We start from the raw sequence: 16,364 nt of genomic DNA on the forward strand, positions 1-16,364 counted from the left end.
CGTTATTGAAAAATATCCAACAGTACCTGTTTAAAGGCTATAATATAGTTGCCTTTTTTTAAAGAATATTGAAGAGATTTTTAGATCTTACTGATCTGATTTCTGTAGTGATTATGATTTTGTCCGCATGCTGAGCCTCTGAGTGAGAGACAAAGGTGGGAGTTAGACAAAGTAAGGTAACATATAAAATGTATCTATTTAGGCTATGATCCAGCTTTCTTCTAAAGTTTTGAGCATTGGATCATATTTTTAATGTGTCAGTTGTAGTATGTAGCTAGCAAGAGAGCCAGGCTAAGAACACTCTTAGATTTTTTTTTTTTTTTTTTTGGGGAGGTGGGGAGGATGTTCTACACCTAATTCTGAAAATTATATAATTGTGTTATTTCTTTAAGGTCAGCTTTATTAAGGCATCTGTGCTTATTCTTGTGAGAGAGCTTTTAACTTGAATGCATTGTTTATTTGTTCTTTATATTACACTCGTTTTTTACAGTTGTACCCATCTTGAAAACATTTTTTGGCAATGGCCTCTTCCATTTGCTATTTCTCTTCCCTGTCCATTTTCAATTAAAATAAATTTCTGCTTGTATGCACTAGCCTCATGGCAATTACCTCATTGTGCTCCAGAGTACAAAGTCACAAATTACTGGATCAGGTAATCTGTCTGACCCTTTGCTCTGTGTAGGGGTAATGCTGAGGATCCTTCAGTGGTAGTTTTGTTCTGAAACCATGAAAACCCGTATGTGCACTATATGGTTAAGGTTTCACAGGTTTGTGGGGAGACAAGTGGTAGAGCCAGGGAGCAGCTCCTTTCTTTGATAGGCTTACTTAATAAATTTCCAAGCACGTGATGATGTGTGGAAGATAATATTGCTCCTTACAGCATCGTAAGAACTTTGGGATAGGAATAAAGTCCATATTTATACTGTGCCTAGCAACTCAGTTCAGATTGTTGGGACCTTTGGGTAATAACACAGCAAACTCTCCAGTGTGGCTTTACAGGTACCTGTGCTGTGGAGCAGCTAACAGCTGCTAGTAGGCTTGTGTGGCAAAGGGTGTTTCATGGGGGGGAGGGAGGAAGCATGTACTTAACTCCAGGTTATTAACCCCAGTTAGCTAACTGGTTAAAATGTCAGTGAGGACAAGGCAACTTGGGTTAGCGCTCGAGTTAAAGCCTGTAGGGAAGCCTTGGGGTTGAATCGAGCTGCTATCCTGAGTTAACACACACAACTTTCTGTAGTAAAGACAAACCCAAAGTCAGGGAAGCAGCATGGAAGGTTGGGCTGCCCATGTGAGGCTGTGAGAGTAAAATAAACTCTTGTGGAGTCGTCGGCTCGGGCCCTGACTATTTCAGGGTGTATATGATAGCAATGTGGGTGGGGAAGATGGGGGCCCAATTTAGAAAAAAATAACCTACTTCAAGTCTTTTATTTTTGTTTTTGTTAATTGCTTGGAATCAAAAGGAATTTATTTCTTCACACATTAGGAATCTGGAAGCCATTGAAGCCTAGATTATAGTTAGCTCAAGGAGGTCAAATGTTAATTATCTTAACAGTGTCTATTAGTTACTAATAGGCTCCTTTCTTGGCTGCTGGGGGCCCAAGGTCAGACTACTACTGTTCCTGTAATTTTCAGTTTAAGGTGCACATTTTCTGTGGCTAGTTTCTATCAAAGCAATTCCTGCTTTACGGTGAGAATTCAGATAGTTTTCTGAACTATGTTTCTAGAAACTTAGCAACTTTTCTTGCAGTGAGCTTTCAGTTGATCCCATTCTCATCAAAGACAACATCAAAACTCCCCTTAGCTTCAGTGGTGCAGGAGCAGGCGTGAGATGTTTAGTATAATGAGTGTTCCAGCTCCTTGTTGCCAGTTGGGACCTACCCTATTCCCTGCTTTGGAAATGGCTTACAAGTTCAACACGCTTCCCAGAGGAGACTTTCATCTTCAACTGGGGTTGCCAACTTTGTAATATTTAAAAAACACACACTACCGCAGGAGTGCGCTCTCCCGTCCCTACACGTTATATGTGTGTGTGAGGGCTGGCTTTGTCCTTCTCCCACTGTGCTGGCTCCCCACACTCCCCGGCACGTTTCTCCACTATGTCTGGCAGCCACGCAGGGCAGGGAGTGGGATGAAGCCAGCTTCTGGGGTCAGGAGCCAAGCATGCTGGGGGGAGGGAAAGGGAAGGCTCATGGGTCAACTTAAAAATAATACTCCTTTTGGTGGAAAGGAAACTTTTGCCTCCCTTGAATAGGGCCCATTTTATTGCATTCCTTTGTATGCAAATGGCTCTGTTTTAACTATCCTATCTAAGAGTTTCACACTACGCTATTGTAAACCAAATTGCTGTTATCAGTATTGTTGAGCTGTTATCTTTCTGACTAGAGGCAATATTGTACATGCACAAATTCTACCCTCTTATTTACTTTTGAATTAGGCTAGACCAGGGGTCAGCAACCTTTCAGAAATGGTGTGCCGAGTCTTCATTTATTCACTCTAGTTTAAGATTTTGGGTGCCAGTAATACATTTTAACTTTTTTAGAAGGTCTCTTTCTATAAGTCTATAATATAGAACTAAACTATTGTTATTGTATGTAAAGTAAATAAGGTTTTTAAAATGTTTAAGAAGCTTCATTTAAAATTAAATTAAAATGCAGAGCCCCCAGACCGGAGGCCAGGACCCAGGCAGTGTGAGTGCCATTGAAAATCAGCTCGTGTGCCGCCTCTGGTACACATGCCATAGATTGCCTACCCCTGGGCTAGACTATGAACTCCAGGAGTGACCTAATTGAGGTTTGTTGCCAGAGGCCTATGTAAGCTATAAACTTGGATAATCAAAACAGCTGCTACCAAGTAGCACATCTGAAAGTAACAGCCTGTTTACAGGACTCTAGTTATATTCAAGCTGAACCTCCTTGTAGGAGAGGAGGGAAAGAGAGAATGTCCACAAGCTGCCTTGCCTACTCCCACATGGTTTGTGATTGACACATCTCAACCCATCCCTTGTGCACTGTAGAAAGAAAGCACTCTGTATTTGTAACTTGTGTGGTCTGGTATCTGCTAATCTACTACTAATCACAAGAAGGATCTGGATAACACATCAGTTCTTAGCATATGCTAGGAACGCTATTAGACACCAGCACCGACACCCTTTCTGACAGCCTTGTAGGAAACAGTCAACACCCAGCCTCAGAGAGGCAAATATTGAAGGCTCTCCAGCTGCTAAAACATAGTTTTCAACTCTCTAATGTTGATAAATACAACATACAGCTGCTGGAGAAGGGAAAGGTCCCAAAGGAAATGCAGGCTCAGTCTATCAAATCTCTGTGTATGTGATTTGAAGTGCAGCATTGATGATCTCCTTAAAACCACTCCTTTGCTCAGGTGTTATGGCCTGAAAACTATTCAGTGTTTTGTGACTTATTCCGTGTTCAAACAATCTCAGTCTCTTTACTCTTTAGCATGTAAATTGTTCTGTTAGAAGACAGGGTGCCTCTAAGATTCTCCAAGAAGAGGAGATGGCAAATGGAGAATGAGCTAGAAACGTAGAGAACCTTGCACCTGTAGGTCATTGGTCCAAATCTGCATGAAGGCAGTAGTGATGAAAACTTACACTCTGATGCCTTTGTGAAGTGAATGTGGTGAGTCTCAGCCTAGTTTCTCATCACAATGGATTTTCTTTTTAGCAAAGATGCAAAAAGTGAGCGGGCATGAACACTAAATAACCCTGTGACTCTGATTAGACTCCCAGTGTATATTCTGGTAGAACTTCTCAGTGGCAATCTGTAACTGAGAGGAGAAAGCTCACTTGCCCACACCAGGTGTGTCTGTGTCCCCTGAGGGTCTGGGCAGTGAATTTTTTAAAGATATTGATGCATTATCAGGTAGAGCCAGGCACATAGTGTAGTGTTACAGTTTATGGCCTAAATGCTTAGGGCTATAGAAATCCTGTAGTAGAAGATAAATTGTGGATTTTTTTGTGGCGGTGGGTATGTCAGCCCCAAAGAGACTGTGCTAGGGATGTGTGGAGCACAGCTTGATGTCTCTGTCCATGGCAGCCAAGGGGAAGGGTCTGTGGCTATGTGGATTCACTGGCCACAACTAATGCAATTTTACTCTGTGACAGGAGCTGAGAGGGACAATGATTCTACCTACCTTATACATCCAGTCCAAAGCCTATTTAGTCAGACTGTATTCATGGGAGCAGGATTAACCCTTTATGGTCCTAAGAGATCTGCTTAACGCTGCTGTAAACACAGTAAAATTTCATCAAATACTCAATTCCACCACTTCCCCTTGGAAAACTGTCATGTTAGCAACCAGGGCATTTACCCATGGTGTGTGTGTGTGTGGGGCTCAGTTATCTTCTCCTCATTGAGATTTTATGTGACGCAGAGACTGCCACTTCTATTTCTCCTTATGCTGGGGGCACCTGGCTTTGATTCCAGCATCTAAAATCAAGGACACTGTGGGGTCATCTTTTTCATGTCATCTGGCAGGACAAGATGGAATCCTCTGGCCTTAATGGGCATCTGTAATCAGCTCTTTTTTGAGATGTGTCTGTGGAAAAGCCAGGGACTGAATGAGCCATGGAGACTGACCTACCCTCTCCCTTCTAGAGATGGCAGCTGCAGATTGGGGTTGGGGCAGCTTTTCTGTGTACCTACACTGTGCTCAACTGAGAACCCTTTTCCAGGGGTGCTAGTGTGGCACCTTTCACCAGTACTAAATTCACCTTTTTCTTTTTTTTTAAATCAAACCCCATTGAGGCAACTCTAGTATGCATGTCCTCTGCTTTGCTGTAAAGTAGCTATAGATGGCACTCTGGTATCAGTTACTAGTTGTGCACAGCGGTTTCCATGTTGAAGGTATACAACACTGTGACTGTCTGATTTAGGGGAGTGATATCAGTTCTGGCCAGTTTCTAAAAGGTACATTTATTAGGTTTCTGCAGTGAATTAATTTCATAGTGTGGACCACAATTAATGGTGGGAAGGAGATAAATTCAGTTTAAGGAATGAGAACAGGATAACAGTGAATGACAACACAGTGGAAGCTTTACAGCATAGGAAATACTGTTTCCAGTGTGAAAAACAGATACTTTAGGGGAAAAGCTATTGGAAAAAATACTTTGCAATCAAAGAGATGTGATTTTCCAGAAAGCTCTCCCTGCTCACATTAGATGCTTGTGTATGTTATAATTATCAGATGCTAATCTCTCCAGGCTCTCTTCTGTGATGCCTGAGACACCTGCATTAATGATTTAGGGCCACAAGATATTGCCAGAAGTCCTCTCTTGCTGTAGCCCGAAGAGTACAGAGCAATTCCTGTGGAACTCCTGAACAAGGCTGGCTTATGGCATTGACCAACTACCTGGTACTAAGCAGGTGCTGTCACTGTCTGTTCCCTTCCCCTACTGATTTTGAGCTTGCGTGTGCAGAATAGAATGCTATATTTCAGATACTAAGCCAAAGAAACATTAGAATTAGTGAGAAGTTAACACACAAGCAGGTGCAGCTATTCTGCCCATATCTCTTCTCACAAAGAGGAGAGGGTCTCAAGTAGTGTGGATGACCTTGTGCAGGCTTGGATAAATGTCACCCTCACCTCTGTTTTGCCTCTGTGCACAGATAGTCTCCAGGATCCCTATCATCTTTCTTCTTCCTTAGCCCTGGCGGTTTAAACTCCACAGGTCCCAGACTACCAGCATCAAGAATTGGTTGAAATCCATCTCTGTCTCCTTCCACAAGGTTAGCAGAGATCATTGCCCGGCAGTGCAAAAATGTAGACACTTTTCAAGGTTTTAAAATGTCCGTTTTCACTCTTATTCCTCTGTGTTTGACCCCCAATATCTGAAACGTACTGAAATCTCTGATCTTACTCTCTCTTGCTTGACATAAAAATCACGGGCATGCTTCAGAGATATGCATACACACACAAAAATCATCTGCAGTCCCCAAGCCTGTGGTATTTTAGTGTGTTTGTGAAGATTTTACCAGTTTGGAGCCTAGTTAATATTAATGGTGCAAAATAGAGCATGACAAATGCATTGCTGTATGTACTACAGTGAGCACTGAGAGTCACTAATAAATGTGGTGGTGTCCTATTTTTAAAACACAAACCCTGCTTCATAAGGGAAGGGAGGTTGTAGGTACCCAGATCCTGGTAGCTGAGCCCAAAAGCCTTTGGACTAAATTTAGCCTTGGTATAACTCCACTAGCTGCAACCAGGAATTAAATTTTCTCTTCTTGTTCAATGCCTGCTGTGTAAAGCAGTGGTCTCCAAACTTTTTTGATCGTGCACCCATCAGTAAAAATTTTTTTTGAGTATGCACTCCCTGCTCCAGCCAAACTGTCGAAGCAACAGAAAAGAAAGCTACTCGGACACCCAGTTGAACTGCCTGGGGGGAGGAGGATGGGAAAGGTGGCACTCCTCCTGCTGTGTACCATGAAGGATCCTCTTACGCACCCCACTTTGGAGACCACTAGTATAAGTATGTTAAGTATCACAGTATTCTGCCTACTCCTGCAGTCTAGGGTCTGACTGTTACTATCCCCTTGTATTGAATCCACCAAGTGAAAGTGTGAGCAGGATGTGGTGATGGACACATTCAGCACCTTTATTTCATTCAGAAATAGTCACACCATGTTCTGTGCAGGGGATAGAAAACTATATCCATAAACTCCCTGTGATGAAGTGGGAATTTGCTGTAACACTTTTATGAATCCCAGGCATGCCTCAGTTTCTCTCTGCATGTGGCATTGCTAACTAGTGGTTGCGAAAGGGTAAACATTGCTCCTGGAATGGCACAGCAGACAGGAGGTGTGTGTATCACCTTGCTATTTGGGGGAAATGAATAGGATCATTAAAGAGCTGCCCAAATCTACATAGGGTCCAGCAAGAGAAAGAGATGCCCCAACAACTGCACAAATCAACACCCAGCAAGTGGGACTTGTGAATGAAGCTGAAAAACAAGATGGGCAGGTAAATGGAAGAAGCGTTTTGGCTTTTTATTTATTTATTGAGGGCCTCAGGTGCCTGGACAGGGCAGGCAAAGGGTAGAACAGAGAGAAACAGGTAGAGCCCATTACAGCTTGGCTGGCCCATCAGGGCATTGGTTTGACCAGGGTGGACCATGGCTTACCTTCTGCCTCTGTGTGTTAACCTCTGGCCTCTGAGATTCTGTATACCAGGTGACTAATAATTAGTTATCTTGTTTTGGAAAAGGCTTCCTGTGTCACTGTGAATACTCACTGAGAGCATTGCTCCCTGAATGGGGCAAAGTACAAGCCTCACGCAGGAATTTGGCTTGGCTGGATTCACTGTAGGGAATGCTTATGCCAATGGTCCAATCTGTAAGGTCTCTAGCGTAGCTTCTGTAAGCTGATAGGAGAGAGCTCTCCCCTTGACTTAATTAATCCACCCCCAGTGAGCGGCGGTAGCTACGGTCATTGGGAGAAACTCTCCTGCTGACATAGCGTTGCCCACCACCAGTGCGTAGGTTGGTATAATTTATATTGCTCAAGAAGGTGGCTTATTCACACCCAGAGTGACACAAGTTTACGCTGACATAAGTGGTAGTTAGACATAGCCTCAGAGTGTTGGAGGGTATGGGCCTACTCCTGTGGAACTGGGTGGGTCCTTGGGACCTGGTACACTAAAGGGGTCATTCCCAGAAGAGTGGCTGGGGCTTAGATCAGACCCTGTGACACTTCCCCCCCTCTCCCGGTTCCTTTTTTAGGCCATGTGGTTCTGTAATTAGGACACTAGGCTGTCGGTCAGTAGGCTTGGGTTTGAGTCTCAGCCCTGCCATTGAATGTCAGCACAGTCTTGGGTATGTCATTTTATTTCTGTGCTTCAGTTTCCCCATCTGTAAAATGAGAGAGAATGAATGATCCCAGAGCAGGTCTGAGCTTTAATTTCATGTCTATAAAGCAATCAGAACTCCTTGAATGAAAGGTGCTCTATAAATGACATAGTCTGAGGAGGTAAATGTAATTGGCACACCTGTCTGTGACAGACATGGCAATTTCCTGCAGTAGCTTTGGGACATCTTACTGTATTAAGTTATGTATCATTATGGATCAGGGTTTGTGTGTAATTCCTTGGGGGAGGGGGATCACAGCCCTCCAGGACTTGAGGGATGGGGAGGTGATTAGGCAAATTCACTCAGCTTGTAAGGACTCCAGAGAAGTCCCACCATCTGAAAAGACTCATGTAAACTGTTTCAAAATGGACTCTCCAGAGCCCAATAGGCAGAAAAAGAACTTCTGGATAAATAGTCTGAGTTTAACTTGACTCAGAGGCTTCTTTCTGATCCAGCAAACACCCAGGCCCTTTTGCTCAACGAAGTCCCCAGTCCTTCCTGGGCAGCGTTGGAAGGATTTGGCCTATTGATGCACTATAAGACAGAAGGGCGACATCTGGTAAGCTTATTAGCCTGCATGTACATCCTTTATTGTTTTTAGTATGTTTTCACTATAATGCCTTTACCTTAAGAATAAACGTACTTGCCTAGAAAGGGCTGTGTGGTAACTTAACTCTGGGCAATTACAGCTGCTCATAACCTCTGAGGAGAAAGCAGAAACTTAGACACAGGCCTGTTTAGGTCATATGGCTTGGTGGGAAACTTGCAGTGTAGACAAGGAACTGTTCAGTATGGAAAAACTCAAGTCAGGACGGAGAGTGGCACAGGTCTCCACCCAAGAGAGGTGACAGCTGAAGAACTGGAATCCCAGAGTGGGTGCCCTCGAGTGACCATGGAGGGGGAATTGAGGTGCATTTGCCCTGAACTGTGACACTGTCCTCAGACTTTAATTTGCATCCACAACCAGGCAGGCCCTCCCTACTGGAGGAGCAGAGGTTAACAGGTGATTCTGTGATGAGGTCTGCTAGTACTTAGACCAAGGCCCTGTGAGCTTAGTAAGAAGTTGGACCTAAATTCTGCAGCTAGGCTCCCTGAATTGTGTGGCATTCTGGTGCAGCTACTGTGTTTTATTTAAATATGAAAATGAAGGTTCTCATTCCATTAGATGTGACACTAAATAATGCATATAGTAATCCCTGGGTTACTTACTGATATTCAATACAGTTTATTTGAAGCTGTTTCCATCTTTTCAATGTGCTGCTGATTTTGTATTAACAATGTGTAATGGCCTCAAGTTGTCAAGGGGAAAAGGGGAGGTATGTCACATTTGGGGCTTTTGGTACTTAAGGAAGCATGGAAGGCAGTTTAGGATTGTGGGTAGTCATGTTACCTGGATGTTTCTGAAAAAATCATTGTTAGTGAAATACGTAACAGTACTGACATTTAAACAGTCATCTTTAGGCCTCAGAGTTATCACTGATGAACAAGACAGTTCACATATTTTACAGATGTTTCAGGTTGTCTGCAAACTCAGAGACTAATTTAAAATTTACATTAATTTAAAACTTTCTGGACAGCTGAGGGCTAGAACCATAATTAATAAAGAAAAATGAAGAGAGATGCAGAAGGACAGTTTTGCAGCCATAGAATTGCAGGCTAAGGCCCTAGGATACAGTAGAACCTCAGAGTCACGAACATCAGAATTACGAACTGACCAGTCAACCACACACCTCATTTGGAACCGGAAGTACATAGTCAGGAAAGAGCAGAGACTGCCCCCGCACCACTACCTCAAAAAGCGAATACAGTACAGTGTTAAACATAAACTACTAAAAGGGGGAGGGGGGGATTAAAAAAAAATTGACAAGATAAGGCAACTGTTTCTGTGCTTGTTTGTTTTAATTAAGATTGTTAAAAGGTATTTTTCTTCTGCATAGTAAAGTTTCAAAGCTGTATGAAGTCAATGTTTAGTTCTAAACTTTTGAAAGAACAACCATAAGGTTTTGTTCAGAATTATGAACAACCTCCATGCCCGAGGTGATCGTAACTCTGAAGTTCTACTGTACTCTGAACTATCCTGAGCAATCAAAACTAAGTGACATTCATCACAGTAAGTGAACAAAGTACATTTCTTGCTGCAGTGTATTTATTATTTTGTTTATCCAGGATGGCCTGGCACTGTGGGTCTCTGCAGAGGAAAAAACTTCTCCAGCCTCAGGCCTGGAATAACTTTCACTTTCTTTGTATGTATGAGCAGGGGTCTATGCGTTAGCACATGCAATGGTTCTCTGCAGGAAGTTGCTGTAGAGATCCTGCCCCCTGCATGTGGTTCCACTGCAGGCAGGTCTTTCCAGCTCTTTGGAAAAAGGAACAGGATTTGGCATCTGTTTATTGGTGGAAGTATCACACTAATCATTACTGTGAACGACCCATCATATTTCTAATGTCCCCATAGCTGTAGTGTCCAGACTCCAAATACAGAAGTTAAACCTTGCGTTCAGCTTGATCATAAAGTGACCTTGCTCTTCACCACTCCTAAACTCAGGCTCTGTGATTCAGAATACTCACACAGTACTTCATGTCTTCGCTGTCTGTTTTCATGATCCAAGGATGACTTTTGCCAAGAGGGGTCTTTGCACTGTACTGTAAAAATAGTCAGGCTTTAGCCAGGCGCTCACTCATCTCCAGGAGAGAGTTCCATTCCCGTTCTCTCGTCACTGAGAATGCCCTGCTCCAGTCTCAGCAGAGCTGAAACCTGCCCTCTGTCAGCTTGGAGGGCAGCTGCCGTGGCAAGTGTACTATGTTATAAAGTCTGACTATTGCCAAAATGTGTGTGTCCGCTGCATCTGCCTTGTGATTTCAGACTGAAAGGTAGGACTGACCAGTCTGGGACCTCAGAAGAAATAAAGTGTCATCTGGGAGTTCATCGGCACTCTCCACTGCCTACATTTAAACCCCCTTTCATTCCATCACTGCAAGCCCAAAGCCTTGTAACCAGCCTTTCATTCTTTTCTGAGTGGGACAGGCAACGTGTATTATGAATAAATGTTGGCTTGATAGCAATTTGATTTTGCTTTTCAGCCTGAGGCATATCACTCTCATAAACTTTCCAGGGAAGAATTTTATTATTTCCTCAGTCAGAATAAATTTTCATGACCAGAAAATGGCTGAAGCCAGAGATTTTCCTGTCAGTGTTGACATATATTTTTCAGTCAAGCAATCATATGACCACATAAAAACCAGTCTTAAAACACAAGTGCAATATCTGCTTAAAGTGACAGGATGAGTGAAGCGCAAGTCTAATTTTTCTTTTATAACCCTTGCCCTTCTCTTTATTTTCCCAAGGTGGCTAAAAGTCCAGGTAAAGCTCATTTACATCAAAAGGCTCTTTTGAAGAAACATTGTTAAATTCCTGTCATCTTTAAGGCCACACTCTGGTTTCTTCTGTTACCTTTTTTGGTGACGATAGGGCCTGTGTAAGAGGTCAGATTGCAGCTATGCAGCCTGAAGTCTTATCTACCCCCTGACTGGGTCTGTCTTTTAGTTTGGTGACTGGTGTGTAATTATTGTGGTAGTTCTCAGTCCAATTCCTGGGGATAAATATTCACCATCACAGAACCCATCACCAATTGGGAACCTGAGGAGAAGCTGAGGACTGAATTCCCCTCATTCAGGCATTGTTGGCACACACTGCCAAGGCTGGTTGATGGGGGAAGCTTGCACTGCTACTGCCCAGTCAGGGGATAGATAAGACTTCAGGCTGCACAGCTGCAATCAGACTCTTTCACAGGCACTATATTCACCAAAAAAATGTAATTGGAGAAACCAGAGTGTGGCCTTAAAGATGACAGGAATTTAACAATGTTTCTTCAGAAGAGCCTGATCCCTCAGTGTGCTCAGCACTCTCAGTTCTCAAAGAAGTCATTTGGGTTTCACACTGATGTAACTACTAACTCCAGAGCAGTTGCCCCCCGATTCTCACTAGTGTGAGAGAGAAGGATCAGGCCCAAAATATTAACACAAGCCAAAAGAATTCAACTGTTTAGGTTATTTTAAAAACAAAGTATAGAGTTAAGGAAATGTGGGCTAGAAATATCATTCAATTTGCACCTTCAGGGCAGAATGCTCATTAGTAACACTGAGACCAAATAGTAGTATAAATAGGGAGATAAAGTGAGGAAGGCATTGGCCTGGAAATTCTTCAAAAGGAAGGAGGAGAAATTGATTTTAAAAACTGAGCAAGATAACAAAGTGATATCTAATGCCTCCACATGCCTAAGCGAGTCTTTCCTGAAATACTCTCGTTCTGTGTTCCAAGTCAGAGAAGCACAGTGGGTGTGAAGGGAGTTGACAGATTTCAAAGGGAACATTAATCAGAAACAAATTGACTATACATGCAAAGATGTATTTAAACCAAGATATTTCCAAAGGGAATTCACTGCAGTCACATTTGCTAAGAACTTGATAAGGTACCAAAACTGGCTGCTTTCAAGGTAAAAAAATATTTTTTCAAAGGCGCTCACTCCACTTGTGTCTGAAATGGCCAACCCTACTCTAGTTAACTGCAGAGATGCTGGTAGGGCTGATTTGCAGGCTAGTAGCCAGAATGCTTTGTGCTTACAGCTACCTTGCAGCAAGGCTGCTGTCTGAGTTACAGGAACGGACTGCTAGGTGTGGCAGGAAGGGATCAATTGTTTCCTGGGTGCTTCCAGCATCTAGACCCTGACTGTTTATTATCATTAGTTAACATGAAGTAGCAAGAGCTGTGTGCCGGGGGTGGGGGGAACCCGCTTGTTCTTGGTGAAGGAGGAGCTAACATCAACTCAGATTTCCCCTCCTCTCACACCAGTGCTGAGGGGGAAGAGGAGTCCAATTAGTTGCTTTAAAAAAATGGAGAATGCCTGAGAGCAAGAATGACCATAGGTCCCATTTTGGCCAGGATTGTCCCTTTTTTAAGCTCTGTCCCAGTCATCCCAATTTTTTTTTTTTTTGCAAAACTGGGCTGGCCGCGTGGGGGTTGGCAGCAGGGGGGCTCAAGCCTACCTGTGCACAGGGAGGAGAGGGAGGACTCAGGCTGGCCCTGGGTGGATAGCAGGGGTGCTTGAACTGCCCTGTGCATGGGGGGGAGAGGGAGGCCTCAGGCTGGCACTATGCTGGCAGGTGGCAGGGGGGCTTGGGCCGGCCCTGTGCATTGAAGGGGGAGGGGACCTCAGGCTGGCCCTGTGCAGATGGGAGGCAGGGAGGGCTCAGGCCAGCCCTATGTAGGGGGCGGTGAGGGGGCCTTGAGCTGGCCCCTGGGGTGTCTCATTTTCTCTTTGGGAAAATATGGTCACCCTAACCATAGGAACATTGGGAAAGTTATAGGTGTTGAGGAAACCGTTGTGCAGGAAGGTTGGCTAGCTCTGGGGTTTGGTAAAGGGCTATGGATCCTTGTAGAATGACTTTATAAAGTATCAGAGTTGAAACATTATGAAATCCTAAATTCTCCCCTTCATGTGGCCAAAACAAAATGTACCTGCCACTGGCACATTAGTGCCTATGGAATTCTCCATTTGATGTGCAAATAAGCTTTTGTGCATATAGTTCAGAAAAGCAGACATCCCCCTACATACACAGTCTGGGGCACAGATTCTGCTTGCATACACAAATGGAAGGCTTCGTTGACATAAATGGATGTGCAGGAATAAGCACATTTGCAGATATTCTGTTGATAATGAGGCCTTTAACTTCTCAATTTCTTCAATAAAGGACTGGAACCTAAAACTGGAAAAACCCTTCCACAGTTCTGTCTGGAAAAACAGGCAGGTATGGCTACCAAGGAGACACCACAATGCACAAAGGACATAAGAAATTGGAGCTAGGGAATGCTGTTTGATCACAGCACATCTGTTCCCTTTAAGATAACACCACGTAGCAAGCTATGAAAACAACACCCAGACCTTTCATTCTATCCCCACAGCTCAGACACCACCCTTTTATGAAATAGCTGTGAACTAGAAGAGTGTTGTAAGTAATAACATGTACATGATCACCAAATGGTTTTTGCAAAGGGAAATCAAGCCTCATCACCCTACTAGAATTATTTGAGGGGGTCAACAAGCATGTGAACAAGGGAGATTCACTGGATATAGTGCCAAGGTCCCTCACCAAAGTCTTTTAAGCAGCATAAGCTGTCATGGGATAAGAGGAAAGGTTCTCTCATGGATTGGTGTCATAAACAGAGAGTTAAGGGTCAATGTTTCCTTTACCTGTAAGAGGTTAACAAACCATAAACCTGGAACACCTGACCAGATGACCAATCAGGAGACAAAATACTTTCAAATCTCGATGGAGGGAAGTCTTTGTTTGTGTGTTCTTTTCTTTGTCTCCTGTGGCACCTTATAAACTAACAGATGTTTAGGAGCATGAGCTTTCGTGGGTGAATACCCACTTCGTCAGATGCATGTATTCACCCACGAAAGCTCATGCTCCTAAACGTCTGTTAGTCTATAAGGTGCCACAGGATTCTCTGCTGCTTTTACAGATCCAGACTAACACGGCTACCCCTCTGATATTTCTTGTCTTCCTCGGGTTCTCTGGAGAGTGAGCCACACATACCTACAGCCTCTATCTTGCTTGCTCAAATTAGTAAGTACAAAGGCTAAAGGTGGGTTTAGTCTTTTTGTTGTTTCTATTTGCAAATGTATGTAATTGCTAGTAGCAATTCTAATTGTGTATTTGGCTGAAATATTTTAAATTGTATTCTGCTGGAGAGCTTCTTATAGATTCTATATAGCCCTGTGAACGATCCTGTAATATCTCATCTTATTTAACAGGATTATCTTACCTTTTTCCTTTATGAAGTTCTTTTTTAAAAGGACCTGATTATTTTTCCACTTGTAAGCGCTCCAAACTGGCTTATCACCAGGGAATTGTGCAGAAAGGGAAATAGAAGGGCGGAGGAAGGAAATTTCCTCTTTGTTTTTAGATTCACGGAGCTTAACGTATTGCCTTCTGGAGGAAAGGGATGGCGAAGGGACATCCCTTTTTAATTCAAGGATTTGAATCACAGTGATCTTCCAGTGTAACCGGGAGGAAAAGCCTAGAGAGAGGCACCAGTGAGGGAAAGGGTTTACTTTCCTTGCGTTAAGATCCAGGGGGTCTGAGTCTTGGGGGTCCCCAGGGAAGGTTTTGGGGGGACCAGAGTGTATCAGGCACTCCAAGTCCTGACTGGTGGCAGCTATCAGATCTAAGCTGGTAATTAAGCTTAGAGGAATTCATGTTGGTACCCCGTTTTCTTGGACTCTAAGGTTCAGATTGGGGAATTATGCTATTAAAATTGGTAACTGGTTAAAAGATAGGAAACAAAGGGTAGGACAAAGTGGTCAGTTTTCAGAATGGAGAGAGGTAAATAGTGGTGTCCCCCAGGGGTGTGTACTGAGACCAGTCCTATTCAATATATTCAGAAAAGATCTGAAAAAAAGGGGTAAACTGAGTTGTCAAAGTTTACAGATGATGCAAAATTACTCAAGATAGTTAAATCAAAGCAGACTGTGAAGAGTTACAAAGTCTCACAAAACTGGGTGACTGGGCAACAAAATGGCAGATGAATTTCAATTTTGATAAATGCAAAGTAATGCACATTGGAAAACAATCCCAACTATACATATAAAATGATGGGGTCTAAATTAGCTCTTACCATTCAAGAGAGAGATCTTGGAGTCACTGTGGATTGTTCTCTGAAAACATCCACTCAATGTACAATTGCAGTCAAAAAAGCAAACAGAATGTTGGGAATCTTTAAGAAAGGAATAGATAAATATCATATTGCTTCTATATAAATCCATGGTACGCCCCCACCTTGAATACTGTGTGCTGATGTGGTCACCCCATCTCAAAAAAGATATATTGGAACTGAAAAAGGTTCAGAAAGGACAATAAAAATTATTAAGGATATAGAACAACTTCCTGATGAGAAGAGATTAAAAAGACTGGGACTTGATAGATATGATAGAGGTCTATAAAATTATGACTGGTGTGGAGAAGGTAAATAAAGTGTTATTTATTCCTTCTCATAACCCAAGAATTAGGGGTCACCAACTGAAATTAATAGGCAGCTGGTTTAAAACAAATCCAAGGAAGTATTTCTTTACACAATGCACAGTCAACCTGTGGAACTCTTTGTCAGAGGATGTTGTGAAGACCAAGACTACAACAGGATTGAAAAGGGAACTAGATAAATTCATGGAGAATAGGTCCATCTATGGCTATTAGCCAGGATGGACAGGGACGGTGTCCCTAGCCTCTGTTTGCTAGAAGCTGGGAATGAGCAACAGGGGATGGATCACTTGATGATTACCTGTCCTGTTCATTCCCTCTGGGGCACCTGGCCTTGGCCATTGTCAGAAGACAGGATACTGGGCTAGATCAACCTTTTGTCTGACCCAGTATAACCGTTCTTAAGTTCTTAAACATTCCCCTTTGCAACTCTGAGCCCTGGTCTGCACTATGGGGTTAGGTC

This window comes from Chelonoidis abingdonii, chromosome 14 (assembly GCF_003597395.2).
Source record: "Chelonoidis abingdonii isolate Lonesome George chromosome 14, CheloAbing_2.0, whole genome shotgun sequence".
NCBI classification, from domain to species: Eukaryota; Metazoa; Chordata; order Testudines; family Testudinidae; genus Chelonoidis; species Chelonoidis abingdonii.